The sequence below is a fragment of the Solanum stenotomum genome, chromosome 9 (genome assembly GCF_019186545.1).
Source record: "Solanum stenotomum isolate F172 chromosome 9, ASM1918654v1, whole genome shotgun sequence".
In the NCBI taxonomy this organism is placed as follows: domain Eukaryota; kingdom Viridiplantae; phylum Streptophyta; class Magnoliopsida; order Solanales; family Solanaceae; genus Solanum; species Solanum stenotomum.
In genome coordinates, this window is record NC_064290.1 from 39,547,167 (window position 1) to 39,559,928 (window position 12,762).

General features: G+C 31.4%; 1 protein-coding gene and 1 pseudogene across 1 annotated transcript in view; both read right to left on the reverse strand.

The window, feature by feature from the left end:
- Positions 1 to 12,762, reverse strand: part of LOC125876926 (pre-mRNA-processing protein 40A-like) — a 1,068,087-nt gene that overhangs the window by 687,974 nt on the left and 367,351 nt on the right. The gene's annotated exons all lie outside the window — the stretch shown is intronic.
- On the reverse strand, positions 3,751 to 4,826 carry LOC125877516 (pectinesterase/pectinesterase inhibitor PPE8B-like; annotated as a pseudogene).

Genomic DNA, 12,762 nt, shown 5'->3' on the forward strand with positions numbered 1-12,762 from the left:
GTAGCTGGATCATAAAAGATGCAGGACAAATAGCGTCAGTACATGAAATGTATGAGCATGTTAGGGGAATTCTAAAACATGACATAAGCTTGAACTGGAGATAAAGAAACACTTACCTCGTCTCAACTCAACTCAGGAATATTTAACTTGTTTCAATATAAAGTAGTAGAAAAGAATGCCTTATAAAGAAAGGATTTTTAAACAATAGATAATAACTTCATGTATTTAAAAATATAATATACTCAGTCTGTACACAAAATAAACTCTGTTTTTATATGAAAATACAAAATAAACTCTGTGGGAGATTCTCTAATTGACAACCATTACTATGAGCTATGTGATGATACAACGTCTACGTTGCCAGAGCTGTCCTACACTTTGCCGGGGTATAGAACCTACTATTAAGTGGATCCACTAGTCTATGCTAAAAAACATTAAGGAATCATCTAAAAAGTATGACCCTTTCTATCCACGTTGGCTACATAGTTTATGAAGACTTTGAGTTATCTAAACTCGTCCCCATATCGGTGCTCAATACTACTCCAAAAATGTAACTAACTCGTATGTTTAAAAATATAACTCTTTTTGTGGTTTGAGATTATTATTCAAAATCTTTCTCTTAAAAGAGATGGTACTAAAACTACTCATGAAAACTCTTTTGGAAATCGGTGTTTCACTACAACAAAAATAACTTTTAGCGGCAATAAATATTGACATTAATAAAGAGTGCTAAAGTCTTTACCGGCATTAGTTAAGTGCCTTAGAACCAATGTCGCTAAAGGCTTCAGGGATATATACAAAGAGTGCTAATTGCCGCTAAAAATACATATTTAGTGGCAATTAATTCTAATGATCATTTTTTATGTAGTGTTTCCTCTCATCTTAAATGTGAAAACATTTACTCTTGGGAATACTTAGTTCTCATATATCATTTTAAAGAAAATGAACTTAGCTCTACTCTTGCTCAATTCGGTGCTCAAGTCTTAAAACAAGTTTAAAAACAATTGTAAAAGACTTTTGAAAAAGACTCGAAGAAATCTCTAGACTTGACTCTTAGCTCTACCTTGAATTTGAATTATGGATTCAAGGGTTATGATCCCATGTTATGATAATATCTTGATGTTTATCTATACCTTAGAGTGTAGAAATCAATTAGAAAACATAGGTACGATTCGAGGGAACTCATACGGAAAGAAGTGGAAAAGGGTAGAAGACCTAGCGACCCTTGCGTACTGAGTGGTGCAGGGGGGCAGACCTAAACTACAAAAGGAAGGTTGGGCGCACTGAGTGGAGCGGTGCCCTAGGGTCAAATTACAGACAACAACTTGGGGCTCACGAGTGGCGTGGCGCCCCCCACCCCTTTTCCCAGAAACTTTGACGAAATTTTTTACTTGTTTTCTAACCCCAATACACCTAGAATCAAATGGTATCTTCCCCAATCACTTAGATTTGAATACCCAATATTAATATACGATAATCCACTAAAAACTACCCTCAAAACATCAACTTTCAATTCAAGAACTCATCAAAACCTCAACAATCAAGATTATGAAAGAAACTTCAATAAAACTCATTTAGAACTCAAATCCTTTATCCTCAAGAACCAAATTATGTTGAATAAATCATGATTAGTTTGTGGGTTAGTGAACCCAATGCTATGTGAACTCATATACCTCTTAAGAATAAAACCCTTGGTAAAATCCGCAACAAAATCCTCAAGAACTTGAACGCTTTACTTTTCTCATTTTTCTCCTCTTTTTGAACTCCTCTTAAAACCCTAGCATAAATTAGAATTTCAAAAACTTAACCAAATCAGTTTAGACCCCTAAATATTACCAATTTTCGAATTAAATTTGATAGGGTAAGGAAAAGACCAAAATACCCTTCTTATTTTTGGGCAACTTTTCTTAATTGGACAATTCGACTTCAAATGGGCATATCTCCCTCATACGAGCTCGAAATTAGCAAACTCGGTGGCGTTGGAAAGAGGATCCCAAGATCTTTCATTTGATATCTTATGAGCTACCTAACTCATCATGTACTGAAAGTTATGGTCGTTTGAAATTGACTCAAAACTCATACTTAACATAATTTGCTAAAATTTTCAAATTTTCTATTATGAAGTTTAGTTCTTCCTAATCTTAGATCTTTCAAATACCGAGGTGTTACAATGTGTAAGTTATATGTTGCAACATATGACTATTATTCTGTTGTGACATGTAAGTCATATGTTGCTACATATAACTATTATGTTGCGACACATAAAACACATGTTGCAACATGTGTAAGTTATATGTTGCAACATATGACTATTCTGTTGCGACATGCAAGTCATATGTTGCTACATATAACCATTCTGTTGTGATACATAAATCATATGTTGCAACATGTGTTAGTTATATGTTGCAACATATGACTACTTTGTTGCGATTGATATAACCTTTCTGTTGCAACATAAGGCTATCATTTGTTCCAATAGTCAACTGTTGCAACATATATAACCATCTATTGGAAACGCGAATGTAAATTATTGAAAAAATTGCAGGTATACCCAGATGATGACGAATGATTCAAAGAACTATTAATATTACTTACCAAACAATGGTGTGTGAACACAATCACTTATGAAGTAATGCCAATTGATACATTACGAAATCTAGTCCACTGATTAACTAAATCTGATTCAAGAAGAAGAAGAAGCACAAGGAATAACAACCAAGACCAACAATGTACGAAGAAGAAGAAAAAGATGAAGAGAATGGGAAGAAAGCAAGCAAGAACGAAGCCGAAGAAGAAGAAGAATGAGAAGAAGAAGAAGAAGAAGAAGAAGAAGAAGAAGAAGAAGGAGCAGCAGAAGGAGGAAGGAGGAGGAGGAGGAGGAGAAGAAGAAGAAGAAGAAGAATCCGGCGGGGAGGCGGGGGAAAGCTTTTATTTCCCCTTTTGGTTCGCTGGCTTCCCTCCATTTTTGGTTCCCACCAAATTAGGTTTTAGTCTTTTACCTTTTTACCCCTCATTTAATAAAATGGACCACTTAAAAGCTTGAGGGCAACTCCCACAAATGCCTCATAAATCCTTAATCCTTCATTACATAATTGTCACCTACACTCAATTAATTAAGACTTATGTCACCGTCATTTAATTTTGACACATTAATGTCACCCTTAATTCAAAGTCTCAAGAAACTTTAAGAAATTGTTACAAGCTTTATAATTTTTTTTTTACTAGATATAAGAACCCTGTGCTAGCACGGGTCCAATAAATGTTATTTTTTCCAATTTATGTAACACAAATATAATTTGGAGTCAATCAAAAATTTATATTTTTAAGAATATTTTAAGTTATCAATTATTATGATTTATAGTACTTTTTACGTAATTTTCACATAATACATATCACTCCCTTTATCTCAATTTATATGGCTCAAGTGAATTTCGAGAGTCAGCTAATTTTTTTAATACTTTTGTAGATACTTTAAGTTGTTAATTATTATGTTTTGTAATAATTTTTTTTATGTATTTTCACATTGAATATGTTACTCCCTCTACTCAATTTATGTGGACAAAATAAGAGTCAATAAAATTTTAGACATTTTAAGTTGTTAATTATTATGATATATAATAATTTTTTTACGTATTTTTCACATTATATATGTTACTCTCTCTGCCTCAACTTATGTGGACAAAAAAAAATTTAAGAGTCAACAAATTTTTAGACATTTTAAGTTGTTATTATCATGATTTATAATCTTCTTTAAGTTATTATCAAATATAACATAAAAATAAATAAGGCAAATAAATTAGTACTCCAAATAATAGGGTCGGCGGCTAACGAATTTATTGTCGATTCAATCCATTCAACCCATCCTCTAGGATCTATCAAGTTACCGATGTAACTTTCCATTATCACAGTCCTAGAAAATATACCCCATGGTCGACCTAAATACGTTGTGATGTTATCTCCGATAGCCTTTATAGTGCAATTTTGAAGCACTATTCCAATTGGAACGTCCTCAAAATCTCTCTCCTGGCTATGATTGTGTTATATTGCTTGGCCAATGGAACACGTGCTACAATCAAGCAGTTTTTGAGCAGGGTCGCTGCGTCACTGCATATGAAATCTATCGTTTCATAGATTTCACATTCTTGGTAGAATTGATGTTGTCTTTTCACATACAAGGTGTCTTGATACCCATCGAATTGACATATATAAAAAGCTGTCAAATCTGTTTCAACTCTTAATGCCATTGCCTAATACTTTATAGGTCCAACACTATTCCTATAAGTTAAGTCTTGGGCTATGAAGCCATTGCCAAGAACCCCTGCAAATTAAATAAGAAGAAATAATTATAATTCATCAAAATTAATAAAATTCATGTATTTACAGAGAGAGAGTTTTACCAATAGTTGCAGTATCATAGATTTTGTTGTCATCAACAAAACTTCTACTACCCTTTATTATCATAGTATCCATCCCTTCTCCAATGAAGAATATATTAGTCTTCTTTTTATCAACTCTAATATATTCCTAATATGTGTCTTTCTTAATTTTTATGAAAAATGGCTTGACACTGTGGTTAGGGGCCGCCAATATTGCTCCATCCGTTGTGTTGAAATTCCCGATCCCATCTTTAGAAAGAATCACGTTATAAGGTGTTTTGTTAACAGTTGACTTTGAACGCATACAACTATAGTTGCAGCGACAAACAACATCATTATATTCCCTGCATTAAAATTTTTTTTAAATCTGATGAGTTTATGGACAAAAATTTCAGCTACAGATTAGAGATATGAAAGAAGAATACTGCAAAAACTATTTGTGATAGCCATTTAAAGGTTATGAACAGAAAAGAAGTAAAATTCTTTGAGTCATTGAAGGTAACGAGCATGAAACAATTCTTCTTGGTAGTGGAAGAGTTCTGTTCTTTGTTAATATTGTAGTATTGTCCAAGCTTAACAAAATCCCCCTCCTTTATATTGTAGTAAAGGTATACTTTTTCTTACATGTTTTTATTGTAAAATGTCATTTTTAAAGGCTTTTTTTTGGACAACTAAATGTCATCTTCATTGAATAGAATTTTTCTACCATTTATACAATTACTTACCTAGGTAATAGGTAATTGTAGTAACATTTTAATCCTTAGCTTAGTTATGGTATTGCTTTCTTTTTATTATCGTTTCTTAATTGGAGGGAATTAACTTGTGGCTTTTATGAAATTTTCATTTTGTGAAGATACAATCTTTTACTTTATTCATTTCTTTTTAAATGATATTTTAGTTTTTGTAATATTCTCCAAAATAAGTGACTTTTTTATGATATGATGATATTATTTTTTGTTTTGTTCTTTAAAGTTAATTTTTACCTAAATGCACAAGAAATTTTTAAAAAGCTAGATGGAGTAGGAAAAAATGGGAAGGAATTACATGTTATAAATGACAACAAACCGTAAAGTAAAACAGGTTAATATTGGTTTGTCTTTTTATTCGCCTCCGATTTATCATCTTGTAATTGTTTCGTATTTAAATTTTTATATTTTGAATTCCTTATCTTGCAAGTTTAAGTAAGTTTTTTTAATATTAGATCGCTAAGGAAATATTGAATTAAAAAAGACCCAAGAGAATTGCCAAAGTGAAGCTTTTATATTGCTAAGACTTAGAAGATTAATTTGCTTTCAGTTTATACAACTCACCTAGAGCTAATATATAAATATAAATTGTGTATAAGTCTCCATTATATAATTCTCTACTTAACTAGAATGTTTCATGACCTTCCATGCAAACTCATGAAATTTTAAGGTTTTTCAAGGAAAATCTCTATACATCTTTCGAATATTTCAGTAAGAACTAGTCTTCTTTCTATGTAAGCATTTCACATGGACAACACTATACCACATGACACTAAAGTGACATGATGTCGCGGTGGGTGATCACATTTTGGTGTCATGTGACTTCACACATATAGTTTCCATTTGTTCCTCAGTAGAGTCAAATGAAAAGATGAGAGTGGACCTTGGGGTATGTAGAAGCACACGATGAGACTAACTTCATACATTCTTTTACTTGTAGAAATAGTCATACCAATCTCCTCGATTAATTTTTGAAGAATGTTTTTTTGTTCATTATAACTGTTTAATGATGTAGATTAAGTTTAAGATATAGTTTACGATGTCTTTATGCCAAAAACTCAATCCTAGATCCTAGGAAAGATAAAGAGAAAGAAAGGCACGAAATTATGTGGAGGAAAGGCAAGAAAATGATCCTTAATATATGAGGTTGAATTATTTTGATCCTTTATATATATCACTTAGGGTTCGTTTGTGTATTGGATAAAAAATAATAATCTTGGAATAAGTTTTTAGTACCCCCAATTCTTTGTTTGGTTACAAAGTGTGGAATAATTTATCTTAGGATTAATAATTATGATTGAAATAAGTTATCTCTACTTGTGGATGAAATACTAAAATTGCATAATAACAAAAGTCCCTCCTTAAAACCCTCTTTTATACATCACTTTTGCATACATGTATATTCAATACAACTTATGATGACATTCACAACCTTTACTACTCTTTATTTTTATGATTATATTTTTTTTCATTAAAAATTACGCTATATAAATTTATTTTTTATTTATGAATACATTATATGTTGAATTTATTCGAATAATACTTATGTTTATTTATATTTTTATTTCTCTTAAAATGTTCACTCCACTATTGAATTACATATTCTTAATTTATTTGTCTTTTAATCACTTAGAAATTTTATATTTTATATATCAATTAAATTGAAGATAACTTCAATATTTTACAATAATATGATTGATATGTGCTTAAATGAAGTGACATTAATAATAAAATTTCTTTTACTTTAACAAACTTAAGATGAAATTTTATTTTTAAGCTAAATAAGATGAATGCTTTTTATTTAAAAACATCCGGCATATTATGAGAATGCACACACAAAAATATTTAAGCTAAATGAGATGAAAATTTTATTTTAAAAAGTGGATAACTAAAACAGGCAAAGAAAGTATAAATAAATAAAATGGAGTGTATTTCAGCATAACTTATCTTTGACATAACTAATCCCAACATGACTTATCTTTGAACCAAATGACCCCACATAACTTATTCCACCTTTTATCCCACATAAATTATACATAGATTTATCTAAGTATTATTTTATTTCTAAAAAGCACAAAATATAAATAACTTTTATACAATATTTAAAAATCTACCAAACAAATATTCTTCTATAAAATAATACATAAATAACTTTTATCCTATTTCTAAATCAAACGTGATATATAAGATTAATATATGAACGGAAAAGGATCAAAATTGCCCCCGAACTATGTGAAATAGACCATTTATACCCTTCATTACATTTTGAGATCAAAAATGCCCCTGCTGTTATCCTAAGAGACCACAAATACCCTCAAGAGTTAACACCCCAATTTTTTGTTGACGTGGCAATCCACGTGGGACTAATCCTTCCACCTAAGCGTTGCCAACTAGGATTCACTACAAAATAACTAGACCTTTAGCGGCAACAACAGTCGCCACAAAAGCCCAGAAAATCGTCACTAAAAGTTTTTAACATTAAATTCTACTTTTGTGTTTTTTTCTTCATTGTTTTTAAAAAACCAAATATGATATCGATTAAGTAGGAGTTTGAAGACACTATATGTTTTATTTTTATGTCATATGTAAATGTATAAAATGTACAATGATGCATTATATATATATATAGTAGGAGATTTGAATCGAGAAGTAATTTTGATTATTTTCCGTAATAATATTGGATGTTTTTAATATGGATATTGCAAGTTATTTATTTTAGAAAATTAGGTCGCAATCGAAAATTAATTATCATATTTTTTTTGTTGAAAAAATAGGTTTTACTAGCGAATGGTTGTTGGAGCCTTAGTCGCCACTAAAAATCACTCATAACCTTTAGTGGCAAAATTTTGGAATTTTGTGGCTACTTTGTCGCCACTAAAAGTCAAGTTCTTTTGTAGTGAATCTTAGTAGGCGTTTGGCCATGTGATACCATATCACGATATGGTGTTGTGAGATGGAATCTACGTTTGGACATGCGATTTTAAGCTGATTCCATCTCATGATTTCATATCATGAGAGGTGATACCATATTCTCCAAAAACCATGATATGGAATAATATGGTGATTCCATATCATGATTTGAGATATTTTAATGCAATAATTGATCCATGAGTTTATATTTTGTTAAAACAACCCCACATTTATATCTACTAACTATTTATTTCATATGTAAAAAATTTTTATAATCACATCATTACTTTTTAAAATTTATTATTCTCACCAATATAAAATTTATTATTACTTTAAATTTGGTGAATATAAATGATAAAGTAGAAATTCATTTGGTGAATATAAATAAGAACGAAGGGAGTAATACTTTTTTGATTTTTCATTATAAAAAAAAAGCGTCTTAATCTTATGACTAAGCATAATATTGATAAAAGACAATTTTCATTGGCGGTACCGCACTTTCTTAATCTTAGTATTCGCAAAATGTTCGTTCACATGACTGAAGAATATCAAGTCCAATGGATTGAGGACTTGGGAAAAGTTTGATCAATTAGTTATTAATATTTAGTCAAGTGGACTAGTTATAATTTTTTTGATTAAATTTTATTAGAAGTGTTTTTGACTCAAACTTGTGGTAACTTTTTAAAATTTTGTTATTCTATAATATTTAACTATTGATTTTTCTTGTAAATAGTTAGAAGTCAGTGATGTTTGTTAATTTTTATCTTAGTGTATTTAACTTCTAAGTTAATATTTACTCACTAATGTATGTTTTTTTTTTTCTACTTTATAGGTTATTTGTAAGAGTAGTTGAGAGATATGAGCATGTCAAGTACAATTTATGTTCAATTTTTTTTTATTAAATTAAAGTTAGATGAAACAATTACTTAAGTGGAGAACAAATAACTTTGTAATAATTTATTATGCGATTGTATAATTTTTTGTTTATTTGATAAGATTGAATAAACAATTGGGGCTATTTTAATAGTTTTACAACTTATGAGATTTCTATGTTTATGAGAAAATATACAACACAAAAATTTCATATCGCATGTCCAAACAAACTTTCAATTTTATCTCATGATTCCATATCATGATACCATATCATAATTCCATATCATGATACCATATCGCATGGCCAAACGGGCCCTTAGTTAGCAATGCTTAGGTGGAGGGATTAGTCCCATGTGGCTTGCCACGTCACTAAAAGACTAGGGTGTTAACTCTTGAGGGTATTTGTGGTCTCCTGGGATAACTGCGAGGGTATTTTTAATCCCAAAATGTAATGGAGGGTATAAATGGTCTATTTCGCATAGTTCAGAGGCAATTTTGATCCTTTTTCGGTATATGAATAATCAAGTAATATGTAAAACAACCCATGATATATGTAACGGAAAAGACTCAAAAATACCCCTGAACTATCGGAAATAGCTCACTTTTACCCTTGAACTATATTCTGGCTCAAAATTACCCTTCCGTTAAAGTATTGGGTCACTTTTACCCTTACTATTAACAGAGGTGTGTTAAGTGTCATGTGGACGCCACGTCGACGCCACATGGACGCCACGTCGACGCCACATAAGCACCAAACAATTCTCACCTCCACATAGACTCCTACATCCTAATTACTAATTTTGTTCTCATTTCTTTTGGGACATACAATTTGACCTCTCATTTCTCTAAAATATACATTTCCCCTCTTCTCTCTAATAGGATTCACCTAGGGTTTCAGATTTCTCTCATGGACGCCATTCCATTTCAAAGTTGATTTCACCTCTTTGTTCATTTCACTGCTAGGGTTTCGAAGTGGATTTTGGCGGCTGAGGTTAGTAAAGTCGTTGTTCTTATTTCGCGATGGTTCTAGTTTTGCGATTCCAAAGATATTTTTTTGGTTAGGGTTGCAACTTTGTTTATAATATTTGGGTATGTTAGATTTAGGGGAAAATTTCACCCCTTTCTTCATTTAAGAAACTATTTCACAAAAGTATTTGGGTATGTTTATAATATTTGGGTATGTTATCGTTTTCTGAAAATAGATCATAAAAGGAAAATGACTCACAAGATCACAAGTATTATGGAAACAAAATTTAACAGCACTTCAGAAAATACATATATAGAATGTAACTCTTACAGGTTTTTAAAAAGCTCAAAAGGGAAAGAATGAGGCTTAAAGAGAGTTTAAGGATTTCTCATTGGAAGGGTGGTTGCCACTCTCTATATCAGCCGATGATTTCTCCATTAATGTAAGAATTCCAACAACCCTTTTATCAATTTTGAACAGAGGGAATATATAATTATCAGCTTTGTTTGAAATGGGTTTCTATGACCTTTCAACTCTTTTTCTCTTTATTTTTTCTTTATACTTCTGCCTGAGCATTCAGTGTTGCTGGTGGGGGTGAGTATAATTGGTGTCTTTATAGAGGCGATGATGATTTTTGTCACTTTTTATTCCCTTTTGAGCTGATTAATTGAGCATTTGAGGTTATCCGATCTGTATCTTGGCGAGGCATACTGTTTTATACAGCCATGGCGTGGTTTGACCCTCTTTTTGCTCGAGCGTAACACAGATCTGAGCCTCAATTTACTGGTCTCTTCGTCCATTTCAATTTAGGGAGTATTATTAACAGCTTCAGGGTACTATAAGCAAAAGTTCATAAATAAAAAATGAGGCTAACAGGGCTTTTGAATTTTTTTTTTGTTGAAAGGGTGGTTGACTCTCTCTGCATTCAGCCAATGCATTCTCCATACTGTAAGAAACCTAGCAACCCTTTTATCAATTTAAAGTGGAGGAAGTATATTAGTTTGTGTTTGGTCATGTTTCATTCTGAAATTTGAAAATAATGTAGTGTTTGTTTTCAAAATGAAAAATTATATTTGAAAATTAGAGTTGTATTTTGCTATGAATACAAATTAGAATTATATTTGACTCTCTCTGCATTCAGCCAATGCTCATGTGTGTTTTATGGCAGTAATGAGTTATTTAGCTCCTCTGTGTTTGTGTATCTTATTTATTTATGTTTGTTGAGTTATTTTCACTCCATTCTTTATGTTGTAATAACTCTGTGGTCACTATTTGTTTTTTCTCTTTTAGTATAGATTTCTAAAGTGTAATGACTTGTTTAGTTAGCTCTTGTGTGTTTGTGTTTCTTATTCATTTATGTTGTAATAAACATGTAGCTCATGTGTGTTTTATAGCAGTAAGGAGTTATTTAGCTCCTCTGTGTTTGTGTATCTTATTTATTTATGTTTGTTGAGTTATTTTCACTTCATTCTTTATGTTGTAATAACTCTGTGGTTACTGTTTGTTTTTTCTCTTTTAGTATAGATTTCTAAAGTGTAATGACTTGTTTAGTTAGCTCTTGTGTGTTTGTGTTTCTTATTCATTTATGTTGTAATAAACATGTAGCTCATGTGTGTTTTATAGCAGTAAGGAGTTATTTAGCTCCTCTGTGTTTGTGTATCTTATTTATTTATGTTTGTTGAGTTATTTTCACTCCATTCTTTATTTAGTTCTCGTGTGTTTGTGTTTCTTATTCATTTATGTCTGCTTTTGTCTACTTTTTTTTCTCAGTTCATATGAAAGATCTGTTGGTTGACCTTATGTTGCATTGTGGGAGTAAATGGATTACAAAACCACTACTAGTATATGACAAGAAGTATGTTGCTACTAGGAGAGACACTAGTGCAGATCTCTTAGACTATGATAAGATAGTGGAAGAGTACACAAAAGACTTAGGATTTGTACTTGTGAAACAAATACTAGTGAAAGGGCCTTCTGGAAAATTTTACTTGCTTGAGGGATCTGAAGGAATTAAGACACTCCAATGCCTATTAAATGAACAATTTAAGGTAGTTCATTTCTTTGCTGTGGATGACTTTGAAGAAACTGTTTTTGCACCAAATATTATTCACCATAGTGAAGCATACTTGGTAGAGTGTGAATATGGAACTGATGCTGAAACAAAAAGTGATAATGACCAGTCTAGTGATGATGAATATAACTTTGATAAGTTAGAGCTTATCAAGATGCTGAAATCTAAAGAAGTAAATGCTGATCTCAGTCACTACAAAGAACTTCATCCCTCCATGACTTTCAAGGACTTGAATGAGGCAAGAAAAATTGTGAATTTGTATTCTCTTGCAAATTCCAAGCCTATAGTAGTGGAAAAAAGTGACAGAACTAGACTAAGGTATAAATGCATGATTGGTTGTCCATTTGTCTTGCTTATTTCACAAGATGGTAAAGGTCCAGGTTTAAAGGTTAAAACACTGAAAATAAATCACAATTGTGATGATGCATTTAAAAATCCTAGAGCTTGTACAAGTACTTTAGCACAATATTTCAAGAGTAAACTGCAGAATAATCCTCAGTACAAGCTAAAGGATATGAGAAAAGACTTGAAGGATCAGTTCAACTTGAATGCTCGTACCTCTAAGTTGAAAAGAGCCAAGAGGATGGCCCTTCAAAAATTGCAGGGAAGTTTCTTAGATGATTTCAACAGAATTGAGGCTTATGCAAATGAGCTTAGGCTAAGCAATCCTGGTAGTGATATTGTGATCAATTTATCAAATGATGCATTGGAACAAGGTAAAAGAAAGTTCCTTAGGATGTACATCTGCTTTAATGCTCTGAAGTTAGGATGGAAAGAAGGTTTGAGACCCTTTATTGGACTAGATGGGACCTTCTTGAA